This window comes from Gorilla gorilla, chromosome 5 (genome assembly GCF_029281585.2).
Source record: "Gorilla gorilla gorilla isolate KB3781 chromosome 5, NHGRI_mGorGor1-v2.1_pri, whole genome shotgun sequence".
Classification (NCBI taxonomy): Eukaryota; Metazoa; Chordata; class Mammalia; order Primates; family Hominidae; genus Gorilla; species Gorilla gorilla.
In genome coordinates this window covers 108,815,685-108,830,377 of record NC_073229.2, presented here as the reverse complement: position 1 = coordinate 108,830,377, position 14,693 = coordinate 108,815,685, and the positions used below count along the sequence as shown (strand labels likewise).

Genomic DNA, 14,693 nt, shown 5'->3' with positions numbered 1-14,693 from the left:
GAATTCAGGCCCTTCAGAGCCAGCTGAGATGTGCTGAATGCTAAGTGATTCCTCATCTGATTCCTTGCTCCAAAATACAGGGACTTGAAGACAGACTACATTTTTCCTGAGCGAGACAATTTGGTCTCAAGGGAAACCAAACTGTAGCACAGAATGTGAGGTGAGTTTGCCCTTGCCCTTTCATTTATCTTCCTTTAATCAAACAGACTAAACGTTTTCATTGGAAAGAGAAGATTGTTATCCTTGGCTTTCTTGTGTCTCCAGCAGTATTTTTCTTAGGAATGTGTTAATAGCTGTAAAAATTTTAACACGTCTTCAAGTGCCTCTCATGTTAGGAGATTCTTCTCAGTTGTGGGAAAAGTTGTTGTCAGATTGCCCAGTATTTAAGTGAAATCAAAATGTTTCTGACAGGTTGATTATGCTCTTTCTTCAAATGCCCTGTCTTTTCAGAGTATGCAGCCAGATGCTTCGGAGGGAGAGACATTTTTCTTGCCAATCCCGATTCCTTCAGTCCTCAATCACTCCCCAGAAAGTTAGGCTCAACAGACGGTTAACTTCAGGAAAAGTTAAGAAAAGATTTGGGTGTTTTCAGTTTCAAGATAGTGTGGTGCTTGGCCCTTTTGTAAAGAGCTTATTTGCTCTGGTCACCAAACTTCTTTACCTTTATGTTTTGTTTAAAGAAATAAGAACATTTAAGTAACAAATACGGAGTGTGTTACGTAGAAGGCAGTTCCAGAAGAAGTTGAGAGCCAAATGCGCAAATATAGGAGGGAGATTCCTAAAAATTGCTGTTAAAGTTTTTGTTACCCCAAAATTTATTAATTATTTAATGGAAATAAAAGATAGAGGAAAGGAGGAACATGAATTCATCTAAGATTACATATTCCTGAGTGTTAAATTGAAAGAGAAAATTGGCTCTGAAAGTGGGATACCTTTGCTTTGAGAGAACAATTAAGCAAAGCCCTTCTTCCCCTGTCTGCCTTGCTGAGTTTTCTCTATGACGTTTCCTGTTCGAGTGTCCACATGCTTCCCTTCTAACACCTCCCCTTTCTTTCTTGTTCTACAGAGAGAGCAACAATAGGATGGAATGCATAAAATCCTTCCCCAGAGCAAGCTTCTCCCACTTCTTGAAAGGCTTTATTTTTATATAGCCTCTGGAAGCCAGATAAAGTATCACTTAGAAAGCGAGCCTCACAGGGCGGCTCTGGAGAGATCTGAGGGCTGCGTTCATAAGTTCAGAAAGAACGAAGTTTATGCTTTAGGCCGCTAGACCGTAAGCTCTTTGAGTTCAGTTTTTATCTTCATTGTATTTCAAGAACTGTGCAAGTATCTGGTGCCTGGAATATACTCAATAAATGTTTGAATAAAGATTAAAAACCCTGAATGGATTGATATGGATCTGAATCTTTTTTATATCTCCAGCTCTGTTCTTAATGGATGGCTTTTCCTGGAGCTGTTTAAATAGACAGCTTGGAAAGTGGATTTCATTTTCTAAGTCAGGAAGCGGGTTACACATAGAGATGGACATCAGTGCTTTCTATTTCAAGACCAAAGGTAAGTCCAAAGAAAGAAAAGCACCTCTGAATCAAGTGTTTATATTCTAATCAAGAGGTGAAGTTCTGTGCATGGGATCTTGGTTCATTTGGTATCCCTGAGTGATACAGAAACAAACAAAAGTTAATGTGTATTTTAAAAAGACTTTCATGCATCCACTAGTTTCCTTACAACCTGCCTCCAGAGCCTATTAGAGCAACTTCTGTGGCCTTGGGCAGTCCAGGAAATAGTTTTAATTTGCTGAGGCCCTAAATTACAGACTATGCATTTGCAACTGTTTTAACTAGTCAGCAAAGTAATAGTTTTCAACAGGTTTTAAAGGAGGCATTTCAATTCACAGGTTAGAGTGTTTTAGATTATGTTGTTGCAAAATAAAATGAGATTTAGGTTTTTCTCCTCCTGAGGAGTGGTGTAATCGAGCAGCATCCAAGAAAAGTGAATTGTGCTCATTCTGTATTAAATTGCTCATCAGAACACATAATTTTTTCTTTTACTTTTTAAATTTTTTTGGCAACTATCAGTTGTAGCAGGTACTCAAACTGGCCCAATAAATTATCAGGACTTTAGCACAGTCAGCAGTAAACAAATGATCTCCATGAGATATATATATGGGTAAATTATTCTCTCAAGAGCCGGAATCCTGTTATAAATATATATATGGTACTGACATGTATTAGTACATATGGTGCTGATAATACATCAAGGTGCTAATAAATGTACAACCAGAGCAAATATTAATTAGATTGTAATACTTTAAATCCAATAATTAAGTGTTATGTGCTAGATACTTCAGTTTCATCTGAGCCCTTTGCCACATCAGTGTATAGTATACTCCTAAGTATTTTAAAACTTTGCTGTCACTGAAATTCATCTTTATGTTCCATCATCTCATGTTTTTTAGTGCCTAATAAGTGTTTGTTGAATATATGAATGGAGATCTGTGTTTTCTTCAGTTACGTATTGGAGGTTTGCTCCTCTTAAAACTACTCCTGCAATTCCAGGCATTTCCACCAGGGGAACAAAAGAGCTGCTGTAGTTTGGCTAACCCTGGAGGAGTATAACTAAAGAAGGAAAGTAATGGTAACACGTTATTATTTTTTGAAAGAATCCAGCTACTCATTAATATAGTCCTACAGATTAGATATGTTGGTAGGTAGGAGGTGAAATAAGCACAAAAAGGTCTATATTAAGATTTTAAAAAATAATATTTGAACATAGTACGTTAACTCTTACTCAACTAGTGCAATAACCACTAACTTTTATTCTGCGTTTCTCCTTTTCCTCTCAAAATACTTAACAAAACAAGCCCTAGCTCTAGTTTATCTACAAACAGATTATTCTTAGATTATTCACAGGTCGCTTTTAGCTTTAAAATTAAAACTCCTCCAGCAATTTTCCCCTGTTGAGTTACAAGATCTGTTGCTTCCCAATTACTTATGTAAGGATGTTTCCCATGGATGCTGATTTCCCTACTCAACCTCTGCTTTCAGACTTTCTACTCATCTCTATTCATTCCCTCCAAAAGGAAGTACGATGTGTTTGTTTTTAATAATGTTCTAAACTTTCAAGATATTATTAAAAGTGATAGCCTTTGTTAAGCTTGGGAACTATGTCTTCTTAATATAATTTAAAGGGAAAAGTCTCTGAATAAACATTATTTTTTCAATGCATAATTCCCAAAGTGATATTATGAAAGAGCTTTAAGTACTTTAAGATCTTCTAGAACTATCTACTTGCTCTTTTGTTGTAGATTATCCAAATCAGTTTTGGACTGAATAAATAAGAAGGTTTTACTTTCTAGTTTCTATATCAGGCATTAGTCATAATATTATTTTGTTCTATAATAAGCCAAGTAAAAAAAGCTTTTCCCATGGGTCCCAGCTTCAGTTAGTCACAATATTTCTGAACCTTAGTTTAAAATTTTTGTTTAAAGTGCCTACAATGTCTCAGGTGCTACATTAACATTAAATTCTGGGAATACAGTGATAAACAGGAAGACAAAGTTCAGGCTCCCATGGAAATTGAATCTAGTGGAAATTACGTAATAGAAAAATGGGAATAATATCAACCTTACAGTTAAGTTTTAAGGATTAAAGTGAGATAATTTATATGATATTGCTTTGCAAACTCTGTAACATTAAATATTAGATATTATATTAACTTGCATGATTTTTAAAAGAATCTAATGGTGAAAAGAAATGTGAGTATATGTGTTATATACTTATTTTAAAAATGAAACTGATCCTTAGAGAGGTGTTATGATCTGCCCCAGGCTACACTACTTGAAGTGGTACCACTGGGTTTGAGCCTAGGTTTTCCAACACCTGCATTCAGGCTTTCTCATATTCTCTGAACATTTAGGACTCTGTAGGCTATTCTATCAATCTTTACTGGTTAATTAAACATGCATGTATTTCATTCTTATTTATCTACATGTGCTGCACATACTTTGCTGTTTTGGCAAAGCAGTCTGCTCCCAGAGGCTGCATCTTCTAGAAGCAGGCTGGGTACTGTCCATGCTCATTGGCTCTTTGTTTTATAATTTGTCAAGTGGATATGATAGATTTATAGTCCAAATTGGGTTCATGTAGTAAAAATCAGTTGCTGTTCTCTGTGTTTCAAAATATTCAGAGCATAGTTGGAGTGCCTACTGTATACAAAACTCTGGGTTAGGTGATTTTGGAGGGGGGGTACAAAACAAATAATATTTTTTTCTTTTCTTATTGTATTTACTAGGACTTCTGTTTCTGTGTTTTACAGTAAATAACAGATATCCTTATATTGTTCTTGACTTTAATGACAATATTTCTAAAATACTCCTATTACTCATGTTGTTTGATACACTGCTTTGGATAGATTGCCTTTGTCACGTTAAGGACATTCCCATCTATTCCTTTTTTTTTTTTTTTTTTTTTTTTAAGATGGAGTCTCGCTCTGTCCCTCAGGCTGGAGTGCAGTGGTGCAATCTCGGCTCACTGCAAGCTCCGCCTTTTGGGTTCACGCCTTTCTCCTGCTTCAGCCTCCCGAGTAGCTGGGACTACAGGCGCCCACCACCAGGCCTGTCTAATATTTTTGTATTTTTAGTAGGGACAGGGTTTCACCGTGTTAGCCAGGATGGTCTGGATCTCCTGCCCTCATGATCCGCCCCTCTCAGAATCCCAAAGTGCTGGGATTACAGGCGTGAGCCACTGCGCCCAACCCATTTATTCCTATTTTTATAAGTTTTTTTGAACTATAAATATGTGGTGAACCTTATTGAATATTTTATTTATCTATTACATTAAAATAGTTTATGATTTTCTCTTTTTTTCCAGTAATGTATGAAATATCTTGATTGATTTTCTCATGTTAAACTTTGAGTTATTGGAATTCCTTCTAATATCCTGGTGGGTTTAGTTACATAACTTTTTTTTTAGAATTTGTATTAGGTTTCTCTAGAGGGACAGAGCTAATTGGATAGATGTATATATAAAGAGGAGTTTATTAAGGAATGTTGACTCACATGATCACAAGGTGAAGTCCCACAATAGGCCATCTGAAAGCTGAGAGGGAAGCTAGTCCTAGTCTCAAAACTTCACATGTAGGAAAGCTGGCAGTGCAGCCATCAGTCTGTGGCCAAAGGTCCCTGAGCCCCTGGCAAACCACTGGTGTAGGTCCAAGAGTCCAGAAGTTTAAGAACTTGGAGTCCGATGTTCGAGAGCAGGAAGCATCCAGCATGGGAGAAAGATGGAGTTCAGAAGACTTAGCCAGTCTAGTCCTTCCACGTTCCTCTGCTTGCTGTTATCCTAACCACGCAGGCGGCTGATTAATTGGTGCCCACACAGATTGAGAGTGGGTCTGTTTCTCCCAGTCCATTGACTCAAATGTTAATCTCCTTTGGGAACACCCTCACAGACACTCCCAGGAACAATACTTTGCTTCCTTTAATCCAATCAAGTTGACAATATTAAACATCACAGAATTCTTACATCTAAATTCACAAGTTAAATTGGCCTATATTTTCATCTCTGAATTTGCTTTTATTTTGTTTTGGAATAAAAATTTCATCTTAAAACAAATTTTGTACTACTTTCACGAACTAAATCAGGCAGAGTTCCTTGTTCTCCCTAACATTTTACAATAATTTCTATAAAATAAGGATTTTGTATTTCTTAAAAGTTTGGTAGAACTCATCTTTTAAACTAAATGGACCTCTATTAGTGGTGGAGAGAGAAAATTTTATTATTATTATTTTAACTTTCGTAGACATTATTGACCTATTCAAGTTTGAAATTTCTTCTTGTGCCAATTATGGTACTGTTTTTTCAGAAATGTATCACATTTTCCCTGGACTTTCCTATTTATTGCCATGCAGTTGTTCATAACATTCTTTTATGGTTTTAAAATCTCAATAGTTTACTTCCCTATTTTATTATGCATTTGTTTATGCCTTTTTTTCTCTTTGAGGTATTAGTCTTATCTGAAGTTTACCCTATATCCTATTCAAGAACCAGATTTAGTTTTGTTAATCTTTTACTGTCGTTACTTATTTCATTAATTACTATTCTTTTCTTTCTGTGTTCTTCCTTCTTGATTTTTTTTCTTTCTTTTTTTTTTTTTTTTTTTTTTTTTGGTGGGATGGCTTTTGTAGGGATGGTTTATTTTATTGCTCTTTTCCTGGCTTCCACGTTGAAGTTTGAGCTAATGGTTTTTAGTTTTTCTTATTTGATGATGTTACAGTAGGTAGTTCAGACATGAGCAGGGCAGGAGAAGCCCCCCATCCACCAGGAATGTCAGGTGACTATCAGGTATGGTCAGGCTGCTGTTAAACTGTCTCTCTAAAATATTAATTGCTCGCAGCCAGCAACAGGGAAAGGCAGTCTCTCCCAATAGAAAGAAACACCTGAAAGTAGTGATCAGCAGCTTCCCAATAAGATCTCAGGAATTGGGCAAGTGGGCTCAAGCATGCGCATTCAGAGGCCAAATGTCAGAGTTTAATTGGTATCTGGCCTTCTCTGGGAATGCTAGACTGGTAAGGAAAAAACGCCTCAAGTGAGCATGCGCACAACTTCAGTCAACACTAAACACACTGCACGTGCAGCGCCTCCCAAGTGCTGGCAGGCCGCTGTGCATGCGGACAGCCCACCCCAAGGAAAGAATTAGGAGAGAAGCAATGCAACCCCGGAAGCATGCCAATGTATAAAACCCCAAGTCAAATGTCAAACGTCAAACCGCGCACTTGAATCTCTCAGGTCACCCACTTGGCCCTTTTCCAAGCGTACTTTACTTTCGTTCCTGCTCTAAAACTTTTTAATAAAGTTTCACTCTTGCTCTAAATTTTGCCTCAGTCCCTCCCTCTGCCTTATGCCCTCCATCGAGTTCTTCCTTCTGAGGAGGCTAGAATTGAGGTTGCTGCAGACCTGTACGATTCACTGCTACTAACAATGATAAAAGCACTTGAATGTTTAAATATTTTTATATGTTTCCCGCAAGTTTTGATATGCAGTAATTTCTTGTCTTTTAGTTCTTCATATTTCATATTTTCCTTGTGATGTCCTTTTTAACCTAAGATTTATATTGTATTTTGTCTAAGTTACCGGGCATATGGGGCTATTTTAGTTATTCTTTTGTTGTCATAACAGGTTTCTTGCCGGATGTACAGCAAGTAAATACACCGAGACACAGGCACACAGAAAGAGGTTTAATGGTAAGCAGCTGTATGAGGAGAAGGGAGGAAACCCCAAATGTGCCACTCCGCGGAGTATGAGGCTAGGGATTTTAAAGACTTTGAAAGAGTAATGGGCCAAAGTATGGGGACTGTTGATTGGTTGAAGAGTGCAAAGTGAACTTATGGGATGGGAGATAAAGGAACTGCATTCTCATGCTGATTGGGTTCTTCTGTGAGGGTCTTCAAACTGGTTGCTGTCAGCCATTCTGCTGGAATTCAGGATCTGAAAAACATCATAAGCAATTCTTAAATAAAAGCTTTATGATTCTAAGGTCAGATCTATATATAGGAACAATGGAGATGCACATGGTCAGTATCTAGTGCTCTGTGTCTTCTGGTTAGTCAACAGCTATAAGGCAGTGAGACAAAGTGCAACCTGATTAATATTTATTATGTGTCTGTCCAGAATCTGTAATTCTTGTTAACCCTGTAAGGATGGTTCCACTTTGTTATTGATTTTTAATTTTGTTGCATTCGTGTAAAAGAATATAGTCTGTATGAACTTTATGACCTCAATCTTGCATAATTTATTTAGGCTTCACATGTTTTCCTGCACAATTTTGTGAATGTTTTATTCTCTGTAAGAATATGTTTTTCTGTTTGTTAGTTGTTTAACTTAGTAATAATGCGACTCAGATTTTTATTTTCTTTATTTACCTGATCTGTCAGATTCTGAGAGGGATGTGTTCAACTTCCTAATCTGTAGGTTAATTAATTAATTCTTTTCCATAGCTCTAGCACATACATACACACACATGTATGTATATATATACTATCTTTTATTAGTATATTTTTGTATTATTGACTTATTTTTCTTTCCTGAGTATATAATACTTTATACTTTATGTATACATTATCTTAACCGCTACTCTTTTTTTAGTTTGTTTGTTATGAGACGGAGTCGCACCCTGTCACGCAAGCTAGAATCCACTGGTGCAATCTCAGCTCACTGCAACCTCGCCCCACGCCCCCCCCCGCCCCGGGTTCAAGCAATTCTCCTGCCTCAGCCTCCTGAGTAACTGGGACTACAGGCACACACCACCATGCACAGCTTTTTTTTTTTTTTTTTTTTTTTGTGTGTGTGTGTGTGTTTTTAGTAGAGACGGGGTTTCACCGTGTTGGCCAGGCTGGTCTTGAACTCCTGACCTCAGCTGATCTGCCCTACTCAACCTTCCAAAGTGCTGGAATTACAGGCGTGAACCACCGCGCCTGGCTAACTCTACTCTTTTGATATTAAAATAACTAATTCCGTTTTTTTTTTTTTCTGGCCAATGTTGGCCACTAACGTTTATTAGGTTGCTATAATCTAATAAATGAAAATCAGAAATTGTGTTATCTTGTGTATAAATCCCTCTTTTCTGTTTCATTTTTAAAATTTTCTATATTCTAATGTACTATTTGATGAGTTTTGACAAACGTATATACCTGTGTAACTACAATCCCAATTAAGATATAGAAATTTTGTTTCACCCCCTGAAAGTTCTCTCATATCCCTCTGTAGTCAATCCATTTCTCACCCTACCCCACCCTAACTCTAGCAAACTGATCTGATTTTTGTCACTAAAGATTGGGTTAGGCTGTTCTAGAACTTCATATAAATGGGATCATCCATTCCATTCTCTTGCACCAGGCTTCTATCGGCTCAACATAACGTTTTTGTTATACATCCTATGAGCATGTATAGTACATTCCTTGAATGTAGTCTATAGAGGAAAATTGTTGCATTACATTTTATTACACTGCATTACATTAAATGTAATTTTAAAAATACATTTTTAAAATGTATTTAGCCAGAAATCAATAAAAGTCAAATACAGTCATGCAACACATAACAACATTTTGGTCCATGATGGACCATATATATGATGGTGGTCCTGTAAGATTATGATGGAGCATATATAGAAATTTGATATATGTCACTTGATACTAGCATTGCAGATTGAGTAGAGGAAATGGTTAATATTTAGTAATAGTGCTGGGGCATTTGGTTTTCCATATAAAAATATATAAATAAAAAATACATATATCATCTAGGTTTATCTAACTACACTCTGTGATGTCAGCATAATGAGGAAGTCACCTAATGAGACATTTCTCAGAATGTATACCTGTCATTAAATGATGCACGATTGATACTAAATTATATGAGTGACCAGCTTATTTAGTATTTTCAACCCATACATATTTGGAGGGCAGCACATTATTCATATAAATGTTTTCTAAATACTACATGATATAGAAAGAGACATGAATTTTAGAATAGACAGGCCTGGGTTAAGATCCTATCTCAACTGCATGAGCTGGGTGACCAAGGCTAGTTGCTTAACCTCTAGTAGCTATGGGATAATAATACATACTGGCAAGGATATTGTTAGGTTAAATGAAATAATATTCGAACAGAACTTGACACATAGTTGGTGTAAAATGGCATTATGTTGAATTAAACTATAATTACTTAAAAATTTCTCTAACACTTGTGTTTGCTAAATTAAAATAAATTACATTTTATTATTTTAAAGATGCGTGGTCACCAAAACTAGTTTGTAAATATGTTTCTAAATAGTAGACATTGAGAAACTGGTAGTTTGAAATTGGAGCATATTAATTTCCTATGTATAAATGGGCATTTATAAAGTACTGAATACCAATTTATTCTAAAAAGTAATTAGACATTTGAAAACTATTGTTTGTACTGTTAATTTGCTTAGCAAACCTTTCCCCATGTATTTGTAGTGACAATTCTCAGCTTTGCCTTTGTACAAATGATACTGATGAGAGTGTATCATTGAGCTTTTACCACTTTGCTGACTTGAAGTGTCCACATGGGGCTAGTTGTTCATATATGGTAAAAAGTGATGGTATTTCCTTGGCAAAAAACGTATTAAAATATATGAGAACATTGTAGATTTCTACCTGTTAGAAATCTAGATTTTTTTTTTCTCTCCCAACACACTTACTTCTCTTTCCTCAACCAACCAATTCACTGGCTACTTTGGCACGAATAAAATAATGATACTGATAATAATAATAATAGCTAATAGTTTTTGAGCACCTGCTATGTTCCAGTCATTATTCAAAGAATATTTTACATACGGTATTCCATTTAATTACTGAAAAATGCTATGCAGCAAGAACTACGAGTACCTCTATTTTCTGGAAGAAACAACTCAGGCGCAAGAAGAGGCAATAATTTACCCAAGGTTGGACAACTTGTATCAGAGCCTAGACTTATGATAACAATAGCTAACACTTATTGAGAACTTACTGTATGCCACGCACTAAGTGTTCCATTAGTTAACTTTTAAAAATCACCTCAACAACCCTATGACACAGATACTATCATTTTACAAATGATGAGATTGAGGCAGAAAAGGGCTATATAACTTACTGATATTACACAGCTAGTAAGTGAAGAAGTTAGGATCAGGCTGGGTCTAGAACTTGTGCTTTATTACGTCTTAGTATTATCTCTCAACCAGACAAAAATATTTATAAGTACTTAATGTGTGCACAGTATTCTGGGGACCACAGAAGAAACATAACTTTATTTTCTTTATTCGTGAACTTACTGCCTTCTAAAAGAAGTGAAAAGAAGACAAATGCAACCATTATAGGAAGGCATGAGTGCTGAACTCTTATTACAGAAACTAAAAGTAAAGGGTTTAGAGAAGAGAGAGGTGGGTATGTACTGGAACTCCAGAGTGGACGTTTAAGTACTCTGAGTGAATAGGAGGAAGGTGGAGAGAGGATACTTTATAATGTGGAACAACCTATTAATTCTCCATAAACAACATGTCTTTAATTACTTTCAGGGCTAAAACTGATTTATCTTGTTATTTTTCCTCATTAGGGGAAAAAAATCACCTTCTTAGTATCTTTATAGCCCTTTCTAGTAAGATTAAATTAACCCCGTAAAGGTTTTTGAAAATTTTCTAATTCTTTACTCCATCAGAGTGAAAATATTTAATGTCTTATGACATTAACTAGAAAAGCTAATTTCCTTTGCCTTTAATTTTGGCAATACTTTCCTTCATATAAATAATGACAGGAGGAATAAAAATTTCTTGTGACACTTTAAATGTAAATTTGACAAAAATGACATCTCCTTATGCATATAGAACATTTATATGTTTTGGATCAAAGATTTTTTGGCAGAAAAAAAGAAAATTAACAGGTTGGTTTAATGGAGAGTCTATCTGTTTATAAAGGCTTATAAGAAATGGTTTTTCCTTTAATCACACCAGTAATAGATTCATTTAAAATAGACTAACTCAGCATGTCCAAAATGGAACTGATAATCTCACTCACCAAAGTTGCTCCTTTTCCCATGCTCCTTATCTCAAGTAGCTACATCTCAAACTGTCACCTACTGCCACTCACCTGCCCCTGCTCCCTCATTCTCTTATGCCTATCAACCTCAGGGGCTGAACCTGCCCCTGCTCCCTCACTCCTTCCTTTCTACCCATCAACCTCTGGGGCTGAACCTGCCCCTGTTCCCTCACTCCTTTCTTTATACACATCAACTTTCTAGGGCTGAACCTGCCCCTCCTCCCTCACTCCTTCCTTTCTGCTCATCAACCTTTGGGACCGAACCTGCCCCTACTCCCTCACTCCTTCCTTTCTACCCATCAACCTCAGGGGCTGAACCTGCTACTGCTCCTTCACTCCTTCCTTTCTACCCGCTAACCTCTGGGGCTGAACCTGCCCCTGCTTCCTCACTCCTTCCTTTCTATCCATCAGCCTCTGGGGCTGAACCTGCCTCTGCTCCCTCACTCGTTCATTTCTGCCCATCACCCCATCAACCTCTGGAACTGAACCTGCCTCTCCCTCCTCACTCCTTCCTTTCTACCCATCAACTTCTGGGGCTGAAACTGCACCTCTTCTCTCACTCTCTCATACTTATTAACCACAGAGACCTGTTGATTTTTTTTTTAAATAATCTCAGAAATCACTCTCAAACGTCTGTAGGAGCCTGGCAGATAAAATAAAACAGGCTGGGATTGGTGGAAGGGTATGTGGTCAGGTGGGGAGCGTATGTTGTCTAAAAAGAGCATATGCTTCTTACTGCCAGGGAAGGTATTGTCATGAGGAAATGTGGCTCAGTACTGCAAATCTACTATATTTCTAAAGAGGAGGTAGAAATTTAGGTTTTATGTAGTCTTCAGATTTTATGATGTTGTCAATGAATTCAAGTAAAAACAAACTCATATTGTATACTTCAAACAAGTCATTTAAGACAAAGTTGGGTTTGTGGTGTTGTCAGTTTATGGCATCTTTTCTAATACTATTCTTGTTCTCCATTCTCACAGCTGTTGCTCTAATTTAGGTCTGTACCATCTTTGTCTAAAATATTATAGCATCTTCCTAACTGTTCTCCTTGACTCCAGTCTTGTTCCTGCTAAGCCCTCCTTTATCCTGACTCCTGACTGGGATTTTTAAAATACAAATTTCATCAGATTACTCCACTGTTAAAAAAAAGAAAAGGAACAAAACAAAGCATCTTTGATGACTCTGGTACTTAGATTAATTCCAGACTCTCTGGCCAGGTGTTCCACGCCCAAAATTCTATGGACCCACCCCAAATTCCTGGACTCTATCTATGTAGTTTCCCCAGCCACAGCCTTGGTTCTACCACACAAGAACATTCAACATTCTCAGAACATGTCAGTTTCTTTTGGGTATCACACATGCTGCACTTTCTACTGGGAACATCCCTTTCAAGTTCTGCTCATCTAGCTCAACTCAAATATCATTTTCCTGTGAAGCTCAGCTCAGGGTATAGTATATGTTCAACCAATAATTTTTGAATTAATGACCAGCCTATAGCCTTCTCTAAGACAGATACATACCATGCTAGTCAGAATTAGTCTCTTAATGTTTTTTCATACTGTTAGTTTGGTGCCTATCACCCAGATTATGGCTAGATGTACGGTGTGCATGTTTATTACCTGTGTTGAATTGTGACCTCTCTTTATCCACAGATCCTAGCACAATGCTTAACACATGATAATTAGCCAATGAAGCTTCTCAGATTGAAGTTATTTTATAATATCTTCTTACTGAAAAACATCTGTTTTAGATTGTTTTTTGTGCTCTAAGAGTTCAACATGGAATGACATGTGTAGAATGCTTTTTCTAGAAATTAAAACCTTTATTCAAGAAAGGGCTTCTCTGTGGCTGCCTATGGAATAATTATACACCAAGGTCAAGTATTTTTAATAGTCATGCCCCAAATTATATAGCATGCTTATCTAAGGACTTCAAGATCCTTTGTGAGCCTGTTCTAAGTAATCCATACATCGGTCCTCTGAGATGAGTCAGATATAAATATAGGCCCTGAAATACAGGAAGAGGCTGGGTCTGGGTAACCCCTTGACATGTACCATTTCTGAATCAGTTCAAGAGAGTTGAGTGCATAAGACAGAAAAAACAGAACTACTGAGCAGTGTGAAACTCACTTGGAAGAACTGCTGCTTGTATGAAACATTACTAACAAAAAGGGAGAGAGGGCATGTCGTCTCCTCTCCATTATAAACAAGATTGAAAAATAAAAATCGCAAATGGGCCTACACATAATCATATCTCAGTGCATTTGGTGAGTTAGGTAGGAATCACTTCCCTAAAATTTAAATAATAGGATTTTCCCCAATAATAGCTTAAAAGAGAAGAGTGTCTTTAAAGTTGATGTGCTTGATCAATGCTACATGGAAAATTACCTGAAGAACATGACTATTTTAAATAGCATAAGATATTGAGAAGGGTTTCTTTTGCATAGACAACACAGCTGTGCTAAGATACTCATTCTACTTGGCAGAGTCTAGGAGCATCTGAGAGTTCTGTCACCTGTCACTACGTTGTCTTTGGGGTTTCTGTAGCATTGTTTATTATTAGCTCAGGAGAGGCTGCATGTTAGTACAAGATCTCATCCTGCTGGGAGCCACAAAGTTGGATGAAACTCAACTTGGGGAGCTTGTTGGCTCTGAAGAAAGATACTGTCTTGAGAAATAAGACCCACAGTCTTCCACCTTTTCCCTCCCCTGTAAAAGATATAATTTGTGGGCAACTGAAGTCACAATACAGAAATTGCAACATTATCCCAAACAATAAAATACTTGGCTTTTTTATTTTTTATTTTTTATTTATTTTTATTTATTTATTTTTGAGACAGAGTCTTGCTGTGTCGCCAAGCTGGAGTGCAGTGACATGATCTCGGCTCACTGCAACCTCTGCCACTCAAGTGATTCTCCTGCCTCAGCCTCCCGAGTAGCTGCGACTACAGTCGCGTGCCACCATGCCCAGCTAATTTTTGTATTTTTAGTAGAGACAGGGTTTCACCATGTTGGCAAGGATGGTCTCGATCTCTTGACCTCATGATCTGCCTGCCTCATCCTCCCAAAGTGCTGGGATTACAGGAGTGAGCCACTGCACAAGG

General features: G+C 37.1%; 1 long non-coding RNA gene across 1 annotated transcript; it reads left to right on the top strand.

The window, feature by feature from the left end:
• The first annotated feature begins 29 nt into the window (after positions 1–29).
• LOC129534099 (uncharacterized) lies at positions 30–1,333 on the top strand. The gene is made up of 3 exons (XR_008680523.2): positions 30–160; positions 451–565; positions 1,067–1,333. It is a non-coding gene; the product is annotated as an uncharacterized lncRNA (long non-coding RNA).
• The last annotated feature ends 13,360 nt before the right edge of the window (positions 1,334–14,693 follow it).